At 40.2% G+C, this 11,361-nt stretch overlaps 1 pseudogene; it reads right to left on the bottom strand.

Moving 5' to 3' along the window:
* Positions 1-6,726: 6,726 nt before the first annotated feature.
* On the bottom strand, positions 6,727-7,373 carry LOC128417406 (V-type proton ATPase 21 kDa proteolipid subunit c''-like; annotated as a pseudogene).
* Positions 7,374-11,361: the final 3,988 nt, after the last annotated feature.

The following is an 11,361-nucleotide window of genomic DNA, read 5'->3' as shown; positions in this document are numbered from 1 at the left end:
TTGGCAGTTGACATTTACTTCTTTTACTTCCAATCCAGCTGCTAATTGCATATTTACAATCCTTCAATCAAGAGGCAAAAGAGAAATAGATTAGAATTTTTTTTTTTAGTCTGTCACTGGAATGATAAAACATAATGAAACATCCAGTCATTAAACAGAGAGAACTTTTATAACGTTAATAGTATTATAAAGTGCACCAAGGTATTATTAATTTTGAAGGAATGCAAGACTGGGAAAACACTAAGTCATTTTGACAGTTGCTATGAAGTCTATTACCAAATATTATGTTTACTTGTCTAGGCTCCATTTATAATAGAATAACTATTTAAAATGGGGGGGGGGACCTAGCACCTAATCAATTGAGGTTTTTTTCTATTAGAAAGACTGGCCAATGGACTAAGATGCTGATACATTGACTAATGATTGACTCTGGAATGTGGATTTTTTAAAACAACAACAACACCAGAATAATTAGCAACTTGGGTTTATGACTGCACAGAAAAAGAAAAACCCGCGTCCAAGAAGTAAAAGTGTAGCAGGAGATTTTAATGAGACTATTAAATGCTTCTTTTTATGTTAATGTAGGCTAAGAAGCAAGTCTTTTTCAATATGTGATTACCTTTTTGGAAGCTATTGGCAAAGGTATTTGTTTATCATGCAAATTGAAGCACAATAGTTGTCTTAATTTCTCCACTGTAATCACCAATTAAATCCTTCCTCTCACACAGGATTTTAATTCAGGAAGGCACACAAAACATTGTTCAGCTTTTGTCTTTGTTGGTTTCGATCCTGGATGCAATCAAGCAAGTTGACAGTATATGATTATATATGATCTCTCTCTGCAGGAAGCTGCTCCAATATTATATTTGCACCTTTCCATTCATTATTAGCAAGCATGTGCCTGTGAACTTATATTGCATTGTTGCAACTGGCATTTTGAAATACTGTAATTCTTTCCTTCACAGAGTCAGATCTGGGATTCATGATAGGATTAATGCACCCTGGGCTATTTTATTCAATACATGTTCATAACGCCAACATTTTGGGGAGTTATGTGTGCATACTGAAAGGCGACTAACGCTTGTAGTGTGCTGATGAAAATATAATATTACTATGAGACGTGAAGGAAGCAAAATAGGAACAGAAATGCTGCTACAGCAAGCAAAAACTACACACACATACATTGCAGTCCTGGTACTGAGAGCTTAATTTGAGAGTGGAGCTAGATATCAGGCCTCTCAGAATTTTGCAGTGTTGCCACTTACAAAAAAAGAGGAGAGAAAAGTATATATTTGCATAAAATTTGCATATTCTAATTTATACATAAAGATTCAGGTTTTAAAATAACTATAATAATTTAAATAAAAATACAATTCACCTCACCAAAGCAGGGAGAACCGTCACCACTGCCTGCTCAGGTGCAGGGCCAGATTAAGACCTTCAGAAGCCTTAAACACTTTGAATATTTTGGTGCCCCCATTTATATCTTTCAAAATATAAACAATAATAAACCGTAAAATAAAATTTTATTTATTGAAATTTTTACAAAACTTACAATAAGATGGAATATAATGTATGCAATATATGTATGTATTTTATTTTATTTTTCATTTTTGTGGCACCTGGTTGAGCTGCACCATATGGTCTGTGGTAAATCCAGCAATGGAAAAAATCAGTAGTGCCCCCTTTCCCTTGATGCCCTAATCATGTGCTGATTTTGCTTAGCCCTGCTCACGTCTCAAGGAGGTTACAGTAGATGGGCAGCTTCAAGGTCCCCATTCTCCTTTTGTTCTTTATCTTTCAACTAGACTTGGACAGACAGGCCCTCAGATAAAGGATGCCTTCAAACAGAGGACCTTTTTCTTCAAAGTAAGACACATGGTTACCCTTTGTCTTCTGACCCCTGAAGTCTTACATAGTAACCGCAGACATGTGTGGCTTGGGTTGGTGGTTAAAACAGAATGTGCTATGTACATGCTCAGAGAGACCCTAATCATGAATGATTAAGCTGCTGAATTTCATCTTCTTAGGCTGGATCTTAAATATGCACCCCATTCATAATAGAAATTACATGTCTAATGAAATCTACAGTGAAAGTTCCCTGAGAAGAGGGACTTATTGTTAAACTGAAGTTCTGTGATAAGAATAAGATGTCAACTTGTATAACCTAGAGCCTGTTTTTAGCTCAAACATGCATTTGGGGGTCTCACTTCCTCCTTTTTCAGCCTTCTATTTGCACAGTGCTACTGCTGCTGGTACAACTCACGGTAACTCAATTTATGCACCACTTGTGGGTTCCAGTCCATCATCGGAAGACTAATGCTGTTGCAGCCCCCGGGCTGGTTTCAAACAGCCCCCCCAGGCAATTTTGAAAAAGCAATCTCTTGCGACCCACGAGCGCCAGCCCACCAGAGGCATTTCCTTTTTGCGGGCTCGTCACAAGCTCTCCCCTCTGCACGGGGGGTGGGGAGCATCTAGCCCCCGTGTCATTAGGGAGTCCCCAGCTGCATCACTCCCTGGGTCGACCAATCTGGTCAGCGGGGGGGGGGAGGGATGAATAAATAAATATACAAACACTACGGTACACGTTTGGGACGTTGATGCTGCAGCGGTGGTGATGGCAGAGGGGCAGCTGCTGCCTTGACCCAGTGCTGGATTAATGTATAGGCTAAGTAGGCAGAGTGCCTGGTACGGTATCTGGTGGGCAGACCAAAGCACTCGTCAGGAGAGCTATGAGATTCAGGTGAGGGTCAGATGCCTTGTTGATCCCAACAGGTATATAACAGGAAGACGCAGCCTGCCCATCATTAAGTCTTTGCAACTGTTGAATCAGTTTCAGAATCAACAGGAAAAGCTTCCGCAGACATTTTCTTTTTTAAAAATGTTGAAATTCAAAATTTATAGTAACTAATATGGAGTTAGATCGCCTGCTGAGCTTTTGACATCACTGGTACTTGCACTGAGCAAAGGTGAACAATCTGTTCAATCCTTTAATTTTTTTTGAATTCACTTGTTAGAAACTCAGGTTTAGGATCCCCTCTGCTTTTTTTCCACTGAACATATTGTGGGGTTTTTTGCATGAACAGAGGAATTGAATGGCATATTCTGATATACTCTCTGTTTCAGAACATCCTTCCAGTTGTCAGCATCTGCACCCTCTAGAAGTATGGTTTCAATTTTACTTTTGAAATCCAAGTCAAGCATTGTTGCCAACACATATATTTCCCTGTCAAAACATTTCACTTATTCCTAGGTCTGCAGACAGCTTTTGGGTTACATCTTTCCCTTGGTTTTATTGAAACAGGATCTTCATTCCTTTTGAAATCATTTTTCATTAGTGTGGAAGCAGAAGTAGATTCTATACCTGATAAGTGGCAGCACCTGGTTTATAGATGTGCTATCAGTTCTTGTTTCTGTGTGATCATTTCTGATAATTAGACGATGAAAAAACCAAAGTAGCAGTCACATTCAAATCAGGGTAGGAGAATATGCAACCTCCTCCCTTCATCTTCCCTCACACACTGCCTACATATATATACATAACAGCTGTTTGATGCCCTGGGGCATAGAGAGGGGTGGAATACAGAGTAAGTTGACATCATAACACACATTTTCAGCAAGAGAGGTTTTGTGCATTATCTGATCATCATGAAACATGAAATGACTTGCGGCATGGGTTGCCAACATCCTTGGGCCCATGGGCACATTTGCACTCTGGAGAAAATGTTATGGACACCACATGAACTCTAAATTTTGTCGTGCAGTTCTCACGTGAAGTAATGTATATAAAAATGCATACACTGGGATAGGGCGTGCATAAAAATGCATATACTAGTGAAAGCAACATACCAAAATGCATTCAACTTGGGGGAAATTACCATGTTTGCAAAAATGTGTATATTAGGCAGAATTGCAGAGGGATGCATATATTAGGAAAAATGAACCAAATATTCTTATGAAGACTTAAAAAAATTCACAAACTGGTGTGAAAATGTGGGGAACTGAACTTAAGATTGCAAAAGGGATAAACGGAAACTGTCAGATTTGCCAATCTTTAGCAACAAGTAATACATCTGGTCTCCCACCACGCCTGTAGATATATATATATCTATTGAAAGGTCCCCTACTACCCCACTCAAAGGGACAAACTTTTATGGCCTTTTTGCAAAATCAGCTAATATGAGTATCCTATGATGATGATAATAATAATGATAACAATTAATAAACACTAAAGGTTTATAGTATATTGAAGTGGAGGGGGAAAGCAACAAGGTTGTTAAAATGCAACAAAGAACAGAATGGAAATATAATAAAATGTCATTTCTGCGAATCAATCATTCGCATCTGGAATACTTCTTTCAGTACTGGTAACCTCATCTCAAAAAAGGATATTGCAGAATTGAAGAGGTTTCAAACAAGGCCAATAAGAAAGATCAAGGATATATTGAAACTCAGACAAATAGAAATTGGAAAATTGGAATTGTTTATCTTGAAAGAGAGACAAATAAGACAGGACAAAATATGATCATATAAAATATCGAATAGTATTTAGAAGGCATATCAAGATTATAGTTATTTATACTGCATAGCTCAAGAATAGGGGGACAATAAATGAAACTGATAGCAATACATTTGAGACTGATAGAAGAACATGAAATGAGGGTCTCTGCCAAAATATGTAATTAGAGACATTTCTGCTGAATATTATTACCCAGGTGAAACAAATGGCATACAGTGGTACCCCGGGTTACAGACACTTCAGGTTACAGACTCCGCTAACCCAGAAATAGTACCTCGGGTTAAGAACTTTGCTTCAGGATAAGAACAGAAATCGTGTGGTGGTGGTGCGGTGGCAGCAGGAGGTCCCATTAGCTAAAGTGGTACCTCAGGTTAAGAACAGTTTAAGGTTAAGGACGGACCTCCAGAACGAATTAGGTTCTTAACCCGAGGTGCCACTGTATTTAGCTTGGACTATAGGAGTGAAATCCTAGGAGTTCTGGTCCCTTTGGCCCCCCCAATAAAATATTTGAAGGAGTCAGGTCCCCTCAAATTTGATGGGCATTGCTGTTCAAATGGTGTGCATGCACTGTTATCTTGGCTTGGACTATTTCCCCATATTTTCTCATAGAACCAAGCCTTTTTAGGATTCAGTTTTCATGCATACCTTCCTTTAGGGGTGCTTTAATGGCTCCAGTCCTCTGGGAAAGGCATACCATGTTGTGAGCATTAGCCACAACACAGGGCAAGTGGTGACGTATTAACTTTCCCCTCTCTCAGCTGGCTTCCAGAAGACACTGCTCCAATTGCTTTGATACGACCCACCTGGTGGAAGCGATTACAATAAACTGTAACAGAGAAAGGAAGAAAATGGATTCACAGGGGCAACCATCCACTTTGCTAAGTCAGGATTCTCCTTCTCTCCACTGTCATTGGCAGCAATCATTGCATCCGGCTACAGTAGAGGGATGGAGGAGGGATGCAATGTCACTCCACTGAAACAACTGAGAGACCTCCTCTTCTTGAACTTTTCCACCCCAGGCAGCATTTGCAACATTTCTCAAAAACATTAATATTTCTTCTTCCCTCCCAATCAGTTTTCCTTTTGTGTCATTTTCCCCCTCTGTAAGCCTGAGGGCAGAGACTGTCTTTTTTAGTGATATGTATGCTGCTCTTAGAGCCTTTTATTTTGGCTGAAGAGCAAGATTTTTAAAATCTCTAAAGGGTACTTTTGTTATCCCTGTTTTTATAGGGAATAAAGACCCTTTGGGCTGACTGCATCAACAATATATCCTATGAATGTACTACAACTATGTGTTACCTTTCTTTCCTCTTTCAACACATAGAAAATAAAATGTGGAGACAACTCAAAAGCACCCGAAGATAAGAAATGGCACATTCCAAGATTGAGAACACTAATAATCAAGAAATGGATGGGTAGTTGATTTGATTTGATTTGATTTGATTTCAATTGGATGACACATATCCAAGTTTGCATCATAAATGCACATACATATTTTTTGCAATTTATACTGTAAAACAATTTTCTGAATGTTTTTCTTCTTTCGTTCTTTTTTGTAGAACTCAAGGAGAGATTTTGGTCAGCATGAGAAAACAGCTGATTGCCTGCAGATCATGCTGAGAATGTAACCTGGAGTTTAACATGTGTACAGTACACTGATATATTGTATATTTAAGGAAAAACACTTGTTTTTTGTACAAATCCCCAAACGGACTCCTGCCCTTGAGTTGGAAATGTGCCAAACCTATGCTTTTTGTTAAAGAGCAGTAATATAAAATGTATCCATTTTTAAGGCCAACTGGCATGCAATATTTACCAAAATCTGAACCACATGTTCGCAAAAGTTTAAATCGTAGAAGGTGGCTCACATCTGGAAGCATCCATTTCTCAAAGGAAGGCTTTGGTAAAAATATATGAAATGCACTGTCTCTGAACCCTGAGTTGTACAGGCAGGAATAATGCACTCCTCCATACTCTCCACACTGATGTAATCAAATGCTCTGACACACCATTCATAGGCTTTCCCACTTCTTTGGGGATAATAGCTAGGGCCAGTTCACAGATGCACGTTCATCTAATGAAGATTTGTATGTGCAAAGGAGCTAGAAATCGGACAGAGAGAACTCTGAAATCACCTCCTATCACCTCAAACACAGTGCTTTTTGGTGGTTTGGGGTTTACATATTCTGCTGAGAGTTACCCAGAAGTCAAATAATCAATATGTACAGAGTCTGCAGCTGGCAGACAGACATGTTGCCCATTTTCACTTTAGACACCTGCAGGATAGCCACGATGATTGCAAAGAGCCCAATGGCACTGCCAAAGATTTCCACAATGAGGATCTTGACAAAGAGGCTGGCATTCTGGGCATCTGCCAATGCTGCGCCGCTGCCCACAATGCCCACACATATACAACAATGTCCATGCCCAAACATGGAGTAGCCTGCATAGTAGTTCCGGGAGCCAATCTCCTTAGGAGTTCTGCCAGAAAATTCTTCAGCCATGTTGGTGATGACGATGGCTATGATAATCCCATAGACAACCAAAGATGATGCTAACCAGATTTTTTGTTTTGATCCTAGGTGCTTTGACACCACTGCCGAGGATGCTGGATCTGGTAATATTAATGCCCCAGGCAGCACCCACCACTGACAGTGAGATGGCCAGCCCCCTCCCTGCTCAGGATGGACCACGTGTACTGTGAGGTCTCCATCAGGAACCATGCTACATCGAAATGGAAGTCAAGGCCAAATATTGTGTAGCAGATTCTGATGCCAGTGTTGGTGGCGGCCGCGGTCAGCCCCAGCCCTGAATACAGCAGTGAGAGCCCAGCAGCTGGAGAAACAGCAGACATGCACACCTAAGGAGGGATTGCCAAATAAGGTTTCTCTCAATTTATGCATTATTTTTATTTTTGACTCTTGTACATTGCATTGGTGGTTTTCAGGAAAGCAGTGACACTCACACACACGTTAGAATAAATATTTTTTCCTAGAAAGGGCAAAGTCATACTTTTAATAAATGGCATTTACTTCCATTTAGAAAAGCTCTGCACAAGGCGTGATAGTTTGGGTTTGTGATGGGTTAGTGGAATTCCCACAGCCCAAATTGTTACCCTTTGTGCATAGCTTTTCTAGCTTTGTCCTGCAAGTAAATGTCTCTCTCATATATTCTCTCTCTCTCGCTCTCTCTCTCTCTCTCTCTCTCTCTCTCTCTCACACACACACACACACACACACACACAAAATATGCACTTTCCAGGGAAAAAAATATTCCTCCCAACATGCATAGGCCACTTTCCCACCACAAGGCCCCCCAAAACAGGTATGGTCATGCATTAGCATTTAAGCCAAACTATTATATTTCCATGCGCTGCTCTGGTTCGCCAGAAGCGGCTTAGTCATGCTGGCCACATGACCCGGAAGCTGTACGCCGGCTCCCTCGGCCAATAAAGTGAGATGAGCGCCGCAACTCCAGAGTCGTCCGTGACTGGACCTAACGGTCAAGGGTCCCTTTACTTTTACCTATTATATTCCTCTTACAACATTGTGTCCTTTCTTGATTTTCAAAAACTTCTTTGGGGTGACTTAAGAAGTGGAGGAAACAGAGTTCAATCTTCTAATGCCAACACTCTACCTTGGCTAAGCTACTTTATTCCCCAAAGAATATTTTTGTGCAGCCATCTTCTTGACACGTTCTTCACCTGTTCATAGTTACATTTTTTGAAATCCCAGCTCTTGGCTCTGATCTTTCACCACCATCTATTCCTTTAAGTGAGGTTTTTTTAAAAAAATAAAATAAAAATAAAACACAACATGGAAGCAGAATGGACCATTTATGCATAATCTCACAGTTCATATCTGTAGAGCAATAACTCATTCAGGCACCTTAATGTGGAAAGTACAGTAGCAAACGTAATCACCAGAGTTTAAACTTTGTAAATGCAAAGGAGGTATATCAAATTCCACAAAGTGATCCCATATTTTTACAGAGTGCTGACAAAATCTACAAGAGGCAGCAGGTCATCTGAAGGTTGCTCACACTCTCGGCAGCATTACAGTCACTTTCATTACACAAGCTGGAACCTTTAGCAATGTGGAATTTTTAGACTAAGCACTGGAATCTGCAAGCTCCCATAAATTCAGATTAATGTGCAAAAACTCTGTGAAGAAAATGACTTCCCAAATTTTACTACTGTTGAAAAATAAAATTCCTACCAAAAGAATTATTAACCAGGAAATGCTTTTAAATTAATTGTGTGCATCTTTCAAGTACATGCATTTTTTCCCTGCAGCGTATCAAATACTATCAACTTATTCTGGAAATATTGCTGTATGCTGAAGGAAGGACACTGAAAAAGCACTCTTAATTTGGTTTTAAAGAATATAATTATATTTGTTGAGCTGTCTTCTGAAGCCATCTTATTGATAAATAAAAACCCAGAAGCTGGACAACTTAATTTTGATGCTCCAGTAGGCTGCCATTCAGCTAGGAATCCTCCTGTCTTTAAATAAAGGACAATGCTCATCTAGCTTAAAAGAAAGGTATGCTTTCAATTAATAATCTTGAAAACATCTTCCTTTACATGCTGTCAGAAAGAAGAAATTTCAAACCCTGTGTTGTATGCTCACTTAAATTTCTAACATCTAGTACTGATCTACTGTGGTCGATGGCAAATATGGAGGCCTATAGTACCAAAATACACTGAGAATCAAGGTAGAAGATTTTTACTCTGTATATCTTACCATCCACAAGGAATAGTAGAGTAGTATCTATCCCAACGTGGGTGGCGCTGTGGGTTAAACCACAGAGCCTAGGACTTGCCGATCAGAAGGTCGGCGGTTTGAATCCCCGCAACGGGGTGAGCTCCCGTTATTCAGTCCTAGCTCCTGCCCACCTAGCAGTTCGAAAGCACATCAAAATGCAAGTAGATAAATAGGTACCTTCCAGTGGGAAGGTAAACGGCATTTCCGTGCGCTGCTCTGGTTCGCCAGAAGCAGCTTAGTCATGCTGGCCACTAAGTATTGGCTGTACGCCGGCTCCCTTGGCCAATAAAGCAAGATGAGCGGCGCAACCCCAGAGTCAGCCACAACTGGCCCTAATGGTCGGGGTCCCTTTACCTTTACCTTTACCTTTATCTATCCCAAACATGATTTGGAAACCTGGTTGAATTGGGTAGCCTATGTTCATTACTCTAAATGTATTCTTCTCATCACTGTGCAGATGGTACCCAGTTCTATCTCTCTGTTTCAACTGATGCCAAGGAGGTTATGGAAGTACTGAACAACTGTTTGACCACAGTGATTTATTGGATGTGGACTAATAAATAGATGCCTGGTCCTGACAAGATGGAGGTTGTTTTGGTTGGTCAGTAAAGACACTAATCAGGGATTGGGGGCACAGTTTGTTCTGGATGGGGTTACATTCCCTTTAAAGGACCAAGTTTGAAGTTGGGAGAGGGGCATTCTAGATCTGGCATTACTCCTGGAGAGCCAGGTGTCTCATCCAAGAATGCCTTTTACAGCTTTCCTGGAAAAGGTGGATTTGGCCCCAGTGATCCATGCCTTAATCACCTCCTGTTTAAGTTACTGAAGTCTGTTCTCTGTGGGGCTACCTTTGAGGAGTAATAGGAAACTTTAGCTAGTGCAAAATGTGGCAGTCAGATTATTGCAGATTGTAGAACACTGGTCTTATATCAACTGCACTGGCTTTCTGTTCATTTCCAAGCAAAATTCTTACACAGAGCCCTAAATAGTGTCATGCAGACACTACAATAAACCTGCATACATGCAGAGTATTGATCGCACCATAAGCACCCATCTTGAAGCACTCTAAAATGGGGGGGGGCAGTATTAAAACCAGAGAGCAGAATTAAAAACCCATCAAAAGCCAGGTGAAATAAACTAAGAGTTACAGCCTGCCTCAAAGATGCAGCCTAAGGAGGGAGTTACACAACTGGGGTGCTGCTACAAAAAAGACTCTGTCCTGGGTATTCACCAGCCTAGCTGTTATTGGGGAAAGGATATATAACAGGGCTTCTGATGGAAATTATAATATTGATCAGGTTCATATGGGAGATAGCGGTATTTCAGGTATCTTGGCCTAAAACCATTTGTCATCAGAATGTCAGTCACTATTGTCCCCTGTTTAATCCAAATCTACGCTTTCCAGTGGAAGCAACCTTAACTGGGCCTTCTTGGTAGTGGCGCCCACCCTGTGGAACACCCTCCCATCCAATGTCAAGGAAATAAATATCTATATGGCTTTTAGAAGCCCACAGGGAAGTTTTTAATGTTTGAGGTTTTTTTGTGTTTTAATACTTTGCTTGAAGCCGCCCAGAGTGGCTGGGGCAAGCCAGTCAGATGGATGGCATATTATTAATGTTGTTGTTGTTGTTGTTGTTGTTGTTGTTGTTGTTGTTGTTGTTACTGTTACTATCTACATTGTTGTTTTTATATTGTGTAATGTTTATTTCTATATTACATACTACCCTGTGGGCCCTTGTAGGCAGAATGATAATTAAGAAATACTTTTAATAATTCTATCATAATCAGTATCATCTGTAAGTGGTGGTCTAGAAATACACAGAAGCTGTTTTGATCTAAAACATATTGGATCTAAAACCAGTGGTTACTCTGTGGGTCATTTAATAAGCAGGGAGACATATTTCCAGCATCTTAAACATGAAAGTCAAGCAATGATCACTGACTGTCAGAAAAGCAATCCATAATGCAGATCACACACAAAACAATAAGTACCCAGTGTTTCTTCTGTAAATAGGACTAATATTTAATCAATACTGTCTTCAACAGCAATGTGCGTTCTAATGAAAGCACTTCGAC

This window comes from Podarcis raffonei, chromosome 7, assembly GCF_027172205.1.
Source record: "Podarcis raffonei isolate rPodRaf1 chromosome 7, rPodRaf1.pri, whole genome shotgun sequence".
NCBI classification, from domain to species: Eukaryota; Metazoa; Chordata; class Lepidosauria; order Squamata; family Lacertidae; genus Podarcis; species Podarcis raffonei.
This window is presented reverse-complemented; position numbering and strand designations above follow the sequence as displayed.